Raw genomic sequence first — 13,517 nt, 5'->3', positions numbered from 1 at the left:
CCTTGGGGTCACCAAAGATCAAATCTTCCCCAAACAGTGGTTGGGAAGGATCTGCATCTCTATCAATATTTTTCATTTCAACTGAGCAGTCCTGGGCACACTGCTGCATCTCCGGCTCATCCGCCCATGGCACGGGACGAGGAAGCGCCGCTGCCCGCGCCAGGCTTGCTCTACGCATGCTCACTGCATGGAAAAAGTCTGCCCCATGTTCCTTCCTGATTGCTGGCATTTTATTTCTCTTCATAAACTAAGATAAATCTACCTATTAATCTAGGCACAAAAAACGTACAGGGAATCACTCAGACCTGTTACAAAATTAGATTATATAACAAGAACACCCCCCTCAACCCAAACACCCAACCACCCAAACAGCCAGCTCACTTGTGGTCCTCACAGGTGCACGCGGACCGCAGTGATAAAGCTGTGCCGGCGTCTAGGGGGCGGGGCTATCGTAAAGTAATATGTGCCTTTTCTGCAAGAAATTGAAAGAAAAAGAAGCTATCACCATGCGTTTCAGGCCACGTAGAGACAGTATAACGCTTGCTTGCACGTGAGAGAAACGTGCTGATGATTAATAAACATATGTGAGTAAACACGCATCCAAAGACAGAAATCACATCAAATAGAGCCAGGCGCCAGGGACTCCTTGTTCAATCAGCATACCCAGCCAAACAGCCAGCTCACTTGCGGTCCTCACTCGGGTGCGGGCATCACAGTGATTATAAGAAAGAGGCAATCATGCTAAGAGAGAGAGCTATTGAAAGAGGCTATCCAACAAAAGTCAGAGCCATGAAGTGAACCAGTAACAGTAATCATGAACACTGCTAGAGTATACCGAGCAGCCCAAACATGGAAATACAGTAACCTTTCGCGTCACATCAAAAAAGATTATCAACACGAAATGGAAAATAATGGAAAAGGGGAAATGCTTAATGAAAAAACCTTTAATAGCTTAAAAAAGAAGTGCAAATCTAAAAGATCAAGTGAAACGAATAAATATAAGCATGTCAGTAGAAAACTATCCCGCTCTCAGAGAATGCTGTGGTCTCCACTAATGAAAGGTCAGACACCCTGTGGACACTGCACATGCTGTGAACAAACAAGAAGAAGTCTGGAAGTAGATCTTAGATTATAAAAACCATGGATGCAACACAATTTCATCAATTTCATCACTTGCAATTTGAAAATGGTAATCTACACAAGTTATTGCCTTTGTCAAAAACGATATATAGGCAAAACAGAAAGAAACATTACAACCAGAATAAAGGAACACAAAAGCTGCATCAGAAATAGAACACACTCATCCCCGTTAGTAGGCATCTTCATAGAATACATACAAAAAGCAGAAGAACTTAAATGGACTATACTGTACCAAGTTAAAGCAGGAAATGACAGCAATGTTGATAAAAGAAAACTGTTACAAAAAGAAAAATAATTAATATTCCTCACACATAGGGCCTCATTACACGGATGGCGGTAAGGATTTACCGGTACCGGTAAAATACCGGTACCGGTAAATCCTTACCGCCTTACTACGAGGTCCCTTTGCGGGTTGGGGGATTTAACGCCTGCTTTTTGCAAGCGTTAAAAACCAACCCGCAATGGGCCCCAGGGAGCTAATTACGCTACCGCTAATAGCGCCATGGTTCTCTGCCATCCGTGTAATGAGGCCCAAAGTGTAGAAAAGGGACTCAATGAACAGATGGACTGGTAATGCAAGGACTGTGAGAGTGTCAAGTAGATCATCTGTTAGAAACCAACGGTACTACTAACATACACAGGCTTTTAAAATGGAGAAGTCCTGCATGAGTTGTAATAGCAAAAAGACATGTAAACCTATGGAAAATCTACTTGCCATGCATGATACAAAATCGAACAGGATATTGTGGGAATATAGTTTGGGCCCTTGGCAGCGCCTAAACTTCTCTGGGGAGCTAAGCTCTAACATATCATGGCCAGAGCTCGGGGGCCTCAGCCAGCATAACGGCGCTGCTTCCCCCAACCTTGATCTCCAGCCACTGACATGGCCTGGCGACCCCATGCCCAGTGACAGTCTCTATGAGCTCCAACAGGTGCCCCAGTATTCTCTAGATATTAGAGTTCAAGCTTGTTCCAGCCAGAGCTTAGTGAGCCCCAGACAGAACGGCCATGGTGTTTCTGGTGACCCTGGGCTCCAACTGCTGAAGTGGGGCAGCCACACCCTACCCACCGAGTGATCATCTAAGCAAGCGGTGGGGGAAAGTTGCTGCTCCACTTGTGAATGTGGAATGCCCATCCCCTTCCCAGTCACAGTCTATGCAAGTCCTGAGAGGGGTCCTAGCAGGGCTTGCATAGACCTCGACTGGGAAGGGGATGGGCACTTTACATTGACAAATGGAGCACAAGGGATTGGCCACCTAACTTCAGTGGCTAGCTCCCAAGGCCGTTGGGAAGCAACCTGGCTTTGCTGGCTAGAAATTCCATCAGCACTGGCCAGGGCATGTTAAATCTTAGCTGTCTCCAAGCATGCAGATGAGTGCTATCCTCCTGGGATGCATCCATTTATCAGACCAGGACCCAGATGGGCTTGCAAAGCTGACTGCCATTCAAGCTAGATTTCTGCCATCTACTGTTGATACAAGTATAGAAACTACTGCCCAACAACTATCCCTTTAAGATCCCTTAAGCAGGGTCGGACTGGAGCGTAAAATTGTCCCGGGCACCATTGAAAAGTGGCCTCCAATCACGAACTGGAATTCATTACATTTCGAGATAATGGTTTGAGTACTACTCCAGGGGAAGTTTTAGGTAACCATGTCACACAAATAGTGCACTTTAAATCACATTTGGTTAGTAGCATTAGTTAAAACTAGTTGATGTATCGCTGAGCCAGTGATGACAGGGGGTAGGAACCAGGCTGACTCAGGTGAGTGTAAAAGGAAACAGGCTTTATTCTTCTTGGTTACATAGCACAGTCATAAGAAGTAGGAGAGTAGGTGATAAGCCTCTGCCCTGGTTCCCAGTCTATCTCCCAGTCCCAACCGTCACTCTCTAGAATCTTCAGGCCCCCCACACTCCAAGCTCCACTTAAACATTCTAGGAGGCCCTTGCACACACTCAGCCATTCAATACAGTCATACCAGGATACCAGCCATTCATCACAGTCATACCAGGATACCACACATCTCCCTCCTTAACAAACAAACAGAAATCAGAATACTCTCCCCATTATGTTAGGATCACAAACAAAAGAAACCAAACACCTTCTACCCCGGCCTGCCACACCGGGGTCTCAGTGCTGTCACCACCGAGCGCATACCTTGCCACATGGGCAATCAAATCTAAACTACCATCCTAAACCCTCCTAACCTACCACCTTTTGCCAGAACTGCCACTCCTGGCCTCAAGCCTGCCACACTTGAGCACTAACCCTGTCTCAACAAGACCAACATACCTTCCAACATATAGTGTAGCCAAAACGTACACAATTGGCCTGAACAAAATCCTAACATGCTAGCAACAACAAAACCAACAATATCCAAAACAAACACTCTTCAGCACCTATCCCTTCTCCCCTAAAGAAAACACAGAAAAGGATGAATATGAAAGCAAGAGACTAACTGGACAAAGACCACATAAACCACAACACAACCACAAAGACGTGGTGCGTAAAATGTGCACAGTCACTACCATGCAAAACGAAACTTCCGTCCAAGCACCAACAGTGGCACCTGCTACAGGTTTCCACTACCAAAAAATAAACACTGAAACTCAGTGCAAGCACAACAAGGTGGAAAAAATGTAGTGCTTCTCCGATGTTAAAATTGTTTGATAATAGAAAATTCTATAAATACATAGTGTCCCCAGTGAGACTCAAAAACTAAACTCAACTGTCTGTGTGCCCAACTCACAGTAACTTCAACCTAACTAGGCATTAACAAAAAAAACATCTAACATGAACTGCACTTCCTGACACCACAGACATTAGGAGTCCAAAAAACTCACTCCTAAAAACTCACTCCTAACCCCGACACTATAACATTCTACAGGAGACATGAAAACAGAAACACTAACCAAAGTAGTGTAGAGCCTACTCCATGACTTCATGCGTACTACTTATGCCTCAATGTCTCCTACTATATTGTCCCACTATAGGATGCTTCTACCTAAAGATCCTCCCCGAACACAAATCACATATTTGTGTTTAACGTCCATGTTTAACTTCCAAACACCGGTCTTCCTAGGGGCTCCATAAGGCATCACACCTTGCCAGCATGTGATCCTCACCCTCAACTACATGCATGCTACCTCTCACACGCCTACTTCTCCCAACGTACGCACTCACGACTGCACACACCCATTGCAGTAACATTCACTTCAAACGTGCTACTTCACACACGCACCCAACATACACATGTATGTCACACATACCTACAGATTGCATGCTTCAAATGCACAATCATCTTCAAATGCATTCTACCAATGCCACGTTATACGCATGTAATTTCACTAAAATTGCATTAAACATTACATATGCACTCTACATTTGCCCACTAAACCTCCTTAAAAGGGATGATGGACACTAACAGACATGGTGTTGATCAGGCACCATTCTGGAAGTGTGTCATCTCAGAGATAGAATTTTCGTTTTGTAACAATCCCTTGTTTGTGCAATATTAACTTCAAAATACATTTTTTCTGTAATTGCATAAAACTCCTGTGGACATTAACATCATCATATTTATAAAAACATAATTGTCTTGTTAAAATTTCATATAAAACCTCAATAAAGAAATACTTCTAACTCATCTCAAACCTGCGCATATTCATCACATTCCCCATATGTATACCGGATGAATACGTATAACTGACTGTGCATATTTTCCTAAAATGCATTTATCATTCACTTACAACTACAGCACACACTGCACCCTGACTTACATTCACTTCCCCAACCGTTCATTTCACTACAAGAGTATGTAATTTGGCATATGCTTAAACATTCAACTTTACCATTAGTCTCAACACCTTAATTACTAATGCAGCATAAACCATGAATGTCCTCGAAAAATAACATGACCCTGTAATACGGCACAAACTCTAATCTTTGAAATGCATTATATGTTTCCGGGCACGTCATCCCGCTTGCCCACGTCTCCAAGGCCTTTCCTTAGATGCGGGCCTCCTCTTGTAACACAAAACTCCGGAGCTCCAAACACGAAAAAAAAAACAGATGGCGCAGGCATTTCTCATGTGTTCCAGCCAACGACATGGCTGGAATGCAGGGGCACAAATGGGCGCGCGCCACCCACGGCCCCCAGGGACCCTCCGAATAATGTGCCCAAACGTGGCAACATTTTTTTTTTCAGTACCTCAAACTGAAGTGTAGTCCTCCACAGACTACAGGTCCCATGAGTCCTCGCTCACTAAAAGCGCAACGGCGCTCGGATCCACTGCAAAATTGCCAGGCCCTCCTCAATGGCATTCTGCAACTGAAAATCAGTCCTGTTAGATGCCATACAACAGGCTGCTCCATGGCCTCCTGGCAAAATGGCAAAACTCGTGCTGCCAACCTCCCTAAGCTACTCCAGTACCCATCCTCATGCCAAGGTCTTAATGGATGGGTTACCAATGCCTGATGCCACAGCAATTGCCAGGATTACTTCATTTTACGTTGCCAAGACAGGTACATAGGCATCAGGATTCTTCTCTTCAGTACTCCTTCACTCCTTCACTCTCCATACCATACTCCAGGTTCATAATCCTCGTCGCCAAATGATGTATCCCTGAGCCAGTGATGACAGGGAGCAGGAACCAGGCTGACTCAGGTGAGTGCAAAAGGAAACAGGCTTTATTCTTCTTGGTTACATAGCATAGTCATAAGAAGTAGGAGAGTAGGTGATAAGCCTCTGCCCTGGTTCCCAGTCTATCTCCCAGTCCCAACCGTCACTCTCTAGAATCCTCAGGCCCCCCACATTCCATGCTCCACTTAAACATTCTAGGTGGCCCTTGCACACACTCAGCCATTCAATACAGTCAGACCAGGATACCAGCCATTCATCACAGTCATACCAGGATACCACACAAGTGCAGTAACCCAAACGACTGGCCCAATTTGGCCACAAAAGACGGATACACTTTGACAAAAATAAAACTGAAACACGATAAAATGGTCGGCCTGTCCTTCGGTCATTGCCTAGTGCCCTTTGGTCCAGGCCCTGAAGTGCTAGCAGCGTCTGTGTTCTTTCTGTTTGCATAAGAATACATATCCTTTCAGCACTTTAGGGGTTTAAAAGATAATAAGTTGATTATGAGCTATGCACGTTGTGGGGCCCATGTGCTCCCGTGGATCTGGCATGAGAAGAGAAACGAATCCCCTTCATGTAAACCCAATGCATTATTGGAAAAGGACTGTGGCTGGTGCTTGCTGGGGCTCCCTGCCATTTTGTCCTTAGAGCAAGGAAGCTGAGGTGAACCGGGAACCCAAGTCAGTAGGGTGCTCGCAGCGGAATAACCGATCCAGTGGCGTGTCCAGACTCTTTTGAGAGGGGTGGCCAAAGTGGGGCGTAATTTATGCGGGAGTAGCATGAAGTACAAGCGCACACACACATAATTATCACATTTTAGGATGATGGGGTGGTACCTGGGTGGCCAATCAGATTCCATGGGTACCACCTGCCACCCCAGCACACTCTCTGGACACACACCTGGCCCGCTCCCTGCATGGTCAAAACAGACTGAGCAGTGTTAGAACACGTGCACCTTAGTATACCACAAAAAGCACCAAGTTGTATAAACTTACATTATTCAAATATAAGGAAAATTATGTGAATGTTTAGCTTTTCCTGTACATTGAACCAGCAGCAAGAAAAGGAGGCAGTGACAACGGGTATGCAGCTGTTTATTCAGAGAACGCAGAGCCTGCACTGTTACCACTATTATGTAATTTGTATGAGATTTGCAGTTCTAAAAAGAACATCATTGATATTGTAGTTCCTTCTTGATGCTGCCATAAAAATAAAGATGTGATGCAAATTAGGAAGCGTCCCTGCCTTGCGATCAAATTTTCTTATGTTGAGGTACCTACTAATGATGTCACAGAATGAACTTCTTCAGTAAACGCAGCACCCTTGCTTTCTTTTGTTGTGTTAATGAATGGGAGCAATTTTCGAGTGTTGCAAAACATGTTTTCAGGTTTTCGTGAACTGGAAACAATACATGCTGTGTACAGAAACATTTTAGAAAGTATGTCAAATTCCAGAAGCCTTAATTACATTTCCAGCCAATTCTCAGCCAATTAAGAGTTGCTACTTTTTCCATAGAGTGAACATAAGAGAGTTGTGTTTGGGTGCTGCACCTCTGCCAGCACTTTCAAAATGAGCTATGTATAAAGGATTAAATACAGTCCGGTGATTTGCGCTCAGTCTGGTATCATGAATCAACCATATATTTCTAGGTTTTGGTAAAAAGAAAAAAAATGTTTTCAAAGTATCAAATAAAATCGATTGATTTGAAAAATATAATGTTTATTTTCATGTTTATGTTTATTATTTATATTGCGCTCCGAGGTACCCGAAGGCTTAAGGGTGCAGATAAAAGGACCAAAAAGAAAAACATACAGGTATTAGGCAAAGGCAGGATAAATATACAACAGTATAGAACACACACAACGACAAAATAAAGAAGGGAGTAAGGGAGACCTAGAAAATCAATTATGCATATGGACCAGGGAGGAGAAGTCTCCTTGACAGTGGGGGTAATCAGATAATCAGATTACAACTGGAGGAACACAGGTAGGGTACTAGTCCCACAATCCATTAGGACGCAATTATTGTTGCCTTGTGGGCTCCAGTCTTTCAAATCCAGCCTACAGAGAAATTTAAGATCCAATAGTCTGACCACACCCGGCCCAGTTCTCTGTCTTAACCAGGCTAAGACCTTAAACCGCAAGGCTGCTTTGGGTTCCTGACCATTAACCTTGCTGATATTAGTAATAATAAAGTTTCTCTGGTCCAAAACAAAATCCTGAGTGCTCATGTCTTCTATTTTAGGCATATGATACTTTCTTACACACAGGTTCTGAGAAGATCCCAACTTGGGGAGGGCATTCATCTGTGTAGAATGTTTGTACGCCTCTTGGCCTGATTTCTGTGTGGATGCTGCAATGGAAACAGATGGTTCCAGGGTAGAACTGAATGTGTTAGCCTTGGTGGTCATAATACTTTTATTAATGGTCAAAGGGGGCCTATCAAGTGCCGGGACTTCACTGCTACAATGGTGAAATTGTGAAGCTATGTCTAGCCGCTCTTTTTGAAGGTTGACTTGACAGACCTTGTCCGAGTTACCCTACTGGATCCCATCAGTGGGACTAAAGGAGGCCATATTCTTACTCAATCAACATGGATCCACAACCAGGTTCCTTAGTGAATCCACTAGAAGGCCCAGATCGAAAGGGCTCGTGCATAGCAGAAGTTCTTGGGCAATACTGGCCATGAGATCCGGCCATTGATCAACTACTGATGGATCTGAAAGGGATAGAGAGGAGCCAATCTCCGTTTGCGCAGCACCAACGGAACACTTCGGATGGTATATGTTATTTCCTGTATGTATTTCATCCCCCTGGTGGGTCGAGGAGACAGCGCATGCTCCATAGTGTTACTATTATCAGATCTTGAGACACTTGCTGGGGAAACAGGGACTGTGGGCAATTCAGATCGAACATTCTGCAATCTTCGTCTTCTGCCAGAACTTAGAGTCAAGACCTCCAATTCTGATCTCTTGCATGCGAAGGAGAAGGAGAAGAAGTAACTGGGCCTGCTTGTCCCATTTCCATTTCCATTTCCATCTGTCTTGTAATAACCTTATCACAAGAACCAAGGGTATGTAGTGACTTTTCCTGGTCCCTTGAATGTAAACTGTAAACCCCCCCATTTTTTACTGGTGGCCATAATGACTGCTATTCATTACACAAATGGTTTTTAAACAAAGCGTAAGTGGGCGGGAAGCCGCTAGGCAAATAAGTGGTCCCTCTCTCCAGGGAAAACTATGTCCATAGGAGAGACTGCACACCTGCCACTATCATAGGCACTGCTATGTCTGATCCGAGCTTCCCAAGCTTAACAGCCAGTAGGTGAGAGCAAAACAGATAACAACAAAGATATAAATATTGCTCTGTATCAGCCTGAAGTATCGTGACTTTCAGATACTTTCAGGTACTCACCGGCTCACCGGCTCAAAGCGATTAGAAACGATGACTAGGGAGCACACGGGCAGGAGGAGTGCCAGCACTGGACGCCATATCCCAGCGCTATCGACACTGGAGACCGAGACCGCCGTGCAGAAGCTGCACGAAAATGCAGCTGACAGGCTTGCAGAATCACGTCGGTTAGAGAAAGGACCTAAACTAGCAGTGGACGTCAAGCCGCACGGCATGAAGAGTGGTTACCGCCGCTTCCAACATCCCCCTCAATAAATGAATTCCTCTTTATTACGAATTCATACAGAGGCAAAACGATTAGGAAATAGAATGAAGTGAAATCTATTTAAAACATCATTATCCATTATGTCATATTTAACACATGATGTCATATTTAATACATGATTCTCCAATATACCTCACATGTCATATTTAGCAGACCATTAGCACATCATTCTCCAGTATGCCAATAGTAACCTAATGGGGCACGTGCATACGGTCCCCCCGTTCTGGGCTTTCTAAAGGCAAAGCTAACCCATATGTTCTCAATTTAGAGCAGAGAGCTAATATCGTATATTATTTTGTCTTATGGTTTCCATATTATTTAGGTTCTTTCTACTTCACAAAATGATAATTTCCTTATAGTCATGTACATTCAAAATGTTTAACTTCCATAACATTTGCTAATTAGACCTCATGCAAAGCGATAATATTGCGTGTACATAGTCACGGTTGCATTTTCATTGTATAATACTTTAGTACAATTATTATCCGTATGTGTTAGCTTATCATTTAATTGTTTTGTATTAAATCCTTATGTTAGTCCGGAGAGGTTTAAGGGGGGGGGAATTAAAGGAAATCGTTTTAATAAAAGATGATTAGAATTCTGTGTCTAATAACTGAACATTAAGAATCAATATGTTCAGAAAGTTAGTAATATCATATCTTACCAAAGAGACTGGCCATCCTCAGTGAAGGCAAATCTACTCCTAATCATTATTCCCTCCTTTTCTCTTCTATGACTGTTCCATTCCAGTCTGTGAGAGAATGAGAGGTGTGTAGTAATATACCTTCTAGTTTCAAAGGTTCATAATTCCTTGGCACTAATTCATGAAAGTCCAAATGCGTACCTCCATAAAGGTATCCTCAATCATGGTGTGTGCTTCGGTTGTCTGTATATTTTCAATAGGTTCACCTTTCCATCTACTTCTTGATATTTAATTGAAAGGATAATTATTCACTACAAAGTAAAACACATTTAGACATTAGTATATCAAACAGAAGCTGTCTATCAGTGTGATGTTCTTGATTATACATGTATAGTTGCAGTTAGGTTTCTTGATAATCTATATTGGCAACAATTCTTCCATGTTTAGTGTCAGGCTAGCTGTATAATTATATGTAGATGATATATTCAGTAGCTTTCGTACTATTCCAGCTTACTAACCTTTGTTTTTCCTTATCATTCCATATGGCAGCGTTCCACGTGTTCTTGCAAACGCCACAACCTTGGAAAACAATGAAATATGTTTACTGTGATGACGTCACATGCACCCCCTTGATAACGTCATTGGTAAATATTGCTGGTGTCATTTGCCATATGCTGGAATAATCTGAATAGCAAAATGATATTAATACTGTTCGGCAATTGCAAAAGTCCCTAACCCTGGTCGATATTAATAAGAAGAAATCCTATTGTTAATATGCTATGCATTGTCTAATAAAGCTTATATGAAAACTCTATTTGGTGAATCATATCAATTATGTCAACAGGTAAGTATAAAACATGAGATATTTCAAATCTCATGTATATAGTAGGATCAAATATAAAGTATAATAATAGCTATGAAATCATGAAAATCATAGTTAAGTGCCTTTCCATCACTTTCTGTTAAGGGTCCTATTTCATATATTTGTCACAATATCAACCCAGTTCTTGCATTGGGTAGTGTATTATCATTTGATGATGTTTTTAGTTAATTGTAGTCCCATTTCATTGGTATTGATAGGTGGTCATACCAGTACTCTGGTTACAAGCCCTGTCCCCTCTTTATTGTGTTGTATGTACTGTGAGCGCCCTGAGGCCTAAAGGCGTGCTAGCACTATATAACAGACATATAGAATATGATAGAACAGAATCATATCAGTTTTATTTATCTATTTGGTATTTATAATGTGCCAAAACACAATGGGCCTCAATACAACTCAGGCGGTAAGGGTTTTACGGCGCCGTAAACAGCGCCGACCCTTACCGCCTGAGTACGAGGTCCCTTAGCGCCATGGCGGATTTAACACCTGCTTTTAGCAGGTGTTAAAATCCATGGCGCTAAGGGACTATGGAGTTAATTACGCCACCGTAATTTACGGTGGCGTAATTAACGCCTTCCCCACTCCCATTATGCCCTATGGGGCAAAAATGGGAATGGGGAAGGGTAAATGGGGATTGGGGACTTACCGCCCCGCCAAACTCGGAATGGGGCGGTAAGTCCGCCAACCACCATGGCGTAAACGTAGTTTACGCCATGGTGGTAAAGTCACGGCCCAGGCGGTAACTTACCGCCTGGGTCGTAATGAGGCCCAATGTGCTTCAAGGCGCAACAAGACAAGGGGGGGCCAGGGATGAGAAAAATAAACAGCCCTACTAGGCCTTGTGACATTCTGATCATGCAATTGCAGTAACAAGAGGTGCAGGGGAGAGGAAAGGGGGGAGAGGCCAGTCAGGGTGGAAGGGCCAGTGGGTTAAGAGTGTGCCAGGGAGTCCAGGTGAACAGAGCCAGGCAAATTCAGAGAGTGCAAGAGAAGAAGGTCCATGTGAAAAATGTGAGGACCGGGACTGGAAGGGCTCAAAGGATGCAGGCCCAGACAGGAGTGCAGGGGGAGGGAGCCAAGAGGGCAAGTGCAGGTTGAGGGGGAGCAGGGGGAGATCAAGTGCAGGGGTAGACTGGTGAAGGACGGTCTGGTGCCATGTAAAAATCTGAAGGAACCAGATGGCCAGTCAAGAAGCAAGGAGGGGCATTAGAAGGGGAGGGGGAGAGGGAAGGAGGAAGAGAAAAGGAGGGTCTAGAGAAGCTTCCAGAACTTAAGGAGATCTGACTCAAGTCTGAGAGATGCAGGGAGGCCATTCCATAGGGAGGTACCTGTGGGAGAAAGAGATATACTCCCCACTCTCTGCTTAGAAAAGCTTCTGATCTGCATAGAGTTGCAGATAACAGACCAAATTGTTCTAGCAGGGAGGTATTTAGTAAGAGCGAGTTGGATGTAGAGGTGTCCCAGTACCAAAAAAGCTTTGTGGATGATGCAGGGGGTCTTGAACATGATCCTTGCAGCAACCAGGAGCCAGTGAAGAGACTTTAGGGCTGGAGAGATGCCTTCCTTGGGCTTGAAGCCAAGGATAAGTGTTGCAGTCTTATTCTGGATAAGTTAAAGGGGGAGAAGCGAGGAGTTAGGTAGATTGAGGAAGAGGCTGTTGCAGTAGTCCAGCCTGGAGATGGCCAGAGCTCTGGAGACATTGAGTTTCTGGGGGAAGGTAAAGAAAGGGAGAATGATGATGAGGGGGTTCAGCTTAAAGTGCGTCTTCTTGACAAGGTCTGTGATGTGAAGAGAGAAAGAGAGAGAGGAGTCAAAGATGACACAAAGGTTTGTTGCCTCACTGGAGGGTGAGGATAGTGGGCCTAAGGATGGCAGCAAATGTAAAGGAGGGAAGGAGGGAGCTGTGGTCCCAATGAGAAGGATCTCAGTCTCACTGGCATTAAGGCAGATATCGTTGGCAGTGCACCATGCCTGAATAGCAGACAAACAGTCAGGAATTAATGAGGAAGAGGAGGAGGAAGAGTAGGGAAACTTGAAGGAGAGCTGTGTGTCGTCCGCATAACTATAGAAGTTAGGAGAGAAGGTGGAGATCAAATGGGGTAGAGGGGCAATGTAGATCTTGAGAAGTCAATGTGAGAGGATAGAGCCCTGTGGGACACCACCATTGGAGATGGAGATGAAGGAAAGAAAAGGGCCTCGTTGAACCTGGGAAGGTCAATCAAGGGTATTATGGAGCCGATTTAAAAGGGTGGCACAAATGACTATATCAAAGGAAGAGGAAACGTCCAGAAGGATGATAACAGAATGAGAGTTGGAATCAAGGTTTGAGAGCAAGTCTTTACAGGTGTTCAGGAGTGCAGTTCCCATGCCTCTGGCAGCTCTGAAGCCAGACTGGTGGTCGTGGAGACAACCAACAGATTCAGTGTGGTGGATAAACTGGGAGATGGCCATTTTCTCCAAGAGTTTGCCCACTAAGGGGGTAATGGAGATAAGGCGTTAGTTAGCCAGACAGGAAGGGTCGGCAGAAGGCTTT

The sequence above is a fragment of the Ambystoma mexicanum genome, chromosome 11 (assembly GCF_040938575.1).
Source record: "Ambystoma mexicanum isolate Mex_15411 chromosome 11, UKY_AmexF1_1, whole genome shotgun sequence".
Classification (NCBI taxonomy): domain Eukaryota; kingdom Metazoa; phylum Chordata; class Amphibia; order Caudata; family Ambystomatidae; genus Ambystoma; species Ambystoma mexicanum.
This window is presented reverse-complemented; position numbering follows the sequence as displayed.